Below are 2,017 nucleotides of genomic sequence, written 5' to 3' on the forward strand. Positions count from 1 at the left end.
CTGCATAATCCTGATTCCCTGTAAGTCCCCTGAACCCCATATTTTATTCAACAATAGTTCCAAAGTTATAATAAACAATAATGGGGATAAGGGACAACCCTGCTTTGTACCTTTCTCAATTTTAAATGAATCGGTTAGATTCCCATTAATTATGATTTGAGCTGTTTGTTCCTGATATATTGCTTTAATTGATTGTAAAAAGTGCTCTCCTATTTGCACTTTTTGCAATATTTTCAGCAGGAATTGCCAATTCACTCGATCAAAGGCTTTTTCAGCATCTAAAAATATAAGCGCAGCAGGAATTTGGTTGTTCTTTCCCAGGTATTCTAATGTATTGAGAATTAGTCTTATGTAAGTTCTCATTTGTCTCCCTTGAATAAAACCTGTTTGATCATTATGAATCAATTGCTGAGTAGCCAACATTAACCTATTCGTTAGTATTTTAGTGAAAATTTTATAATCTATATTGAGTAATGATATGGGTCTATAATTTTTTGGTTGAGTAAGATCTTGATCTTCTTTGGGTATCAAGGATATAAAGGCTGTCTTCCAAGATGGAAGGATCCCTTCCACTTGGATCTTATTAAATAATTCCTTAAGCGGTTCTACCATTTCTAATTGCAAATTTTTGTAGTAAGCCGCCGTCAAGCCATCTGTACCCGGTGCTTTCCCTGCTTTTAGCTGTTTAATTACCTGGAGAATTTCCCCCGAAGTTATTGGTTGATTCAGTCTTTCCCTCTGCTCGTCTTTAACTATGGGTATTTTTTCTTTATCCAGATATCTATCTATATCTAAGCTTTGGATTTTATCATTCGTGTACAATCCTATAAAGAATTCACAAAAGAACCTTTGAATCTCCTCCTGTTGGTACCCTTCCTTCCCTTTAAATTGTAATTACGAGCCTTCTGTTTTTTCCTAATCAAATATGCTAGCCATCTACTAGATTTGTTTGCATTACAGAAAGTGATGTGTTTTGCATATAGCAAATTGGTAGCCACCTGGTCTGACATCAGCATGTTAAATTGCTCTTTTAATAATGTGATTGTTTCTTTGATCTTTTTGTCTCCTGGTTTTAAGATTAGCTCCTGCTCTCTCTTCCTAATTTCATTTTCAAGTTCAGTTCTCTTTTCCCCCTGTTTGGGTCTATATAATCTATTCATATTTATCAGAACTCCTCTCATATACGCTTTACTTGCATCCCATACCATTTCCATAGATGTACCCTTATTCATGTTAAAAACAAAATATTCTTTTAACAACTTTTTACATTCATTAATGTTTTTCTCATATCTAAATAAGTTTTCTTTCAGTCTCCAAGACCTTCTTGCTCGGATCCCAACTCCCAACTCCATCCAAACCGGATTATGATCTGATAAGGCTCTGGACCATATCTTCGTCTTCTTTACCCTAGAAAGCAAATCATTGGTTGTTAATATGAAGTCAATCCTGGAAAAGGATTGATGTCTATCAGAAAAAAAAGGTAAAGTCATATTCTTCTGCATTCCTTTCTCGCCAGATATCTCTCAATTCAAAATCCTCTATCATATCGAAGAAGGACTTAGGTAGTTTTGCTCGCGTTTTCTTATCTTTCTTGGTATCCATAACGCCATTCCAATCACCCAGTAATATGCAGGATCAAAAATATGGAATGCTTCACGAATTTGCATGTCATTCTTGCTCAGGGGCCATGCTAATCTTCTCTGTATCGTTCCAATTTTAGTATATGTGCTGCCGAAGCAAGCACTGAGCATGGTTGCAGGTTTTGTGGTTCCATCACCTCTCTCTTCTCTGATGGTGACCTTTTCCATGGCTGGGCCAGGAGTACTTGTTACATGTCTGGTCTCCACTTCTATAGCTAGGGCATATGAATTGTGGAAGGGTGCGGGGACTCCCCTTGAGACACAGGCATAGTACAAATCATTGTTCACTCCATCCTTGAAACAGCGGATGAGGATGTCCTCAGGCCACTCATTGAGTCAGCATGCCAGATCACAAAGCTCTTCTGTGTATTCAGCCA

The 2,017-nt window shown here is 37.3% G+C and overlaps 1 non-coding gene across 1 annotated transcript; it reads right to left on the reverse strand.

The window, feature by feature from the left end:
* Positions 1-1,637: 1,637 nt before the first annotated feature.
* Positions 1,638-1,744, reverse strand: LOC116511921. Its single transcript, XR_004255793.1, has one exon. It is a non-coding gene; the product is annotated as a U6 spliceosomal RNA (small nuclear RNA).
* Between the last annotated feature and the right edge of the window lie 273 nt (positions 1,745-2,017).

The sequence above is a fragment of the Thamnophis elegans genome, chromosome 7 (assembly GCF_009769535.1).
Source record: "Thamnophis elegans isolate rThaEle1 chromosome 7, rThaEle1.pri, whole genome shotgun sequence".
Taxonomy (NCBI): domain Eukaryota; kingdom Metazoa; phylum Chordata; class Lepidosauria; order Squamata; family Colubridae; genus Thamnophis; species Thamnophis elegans.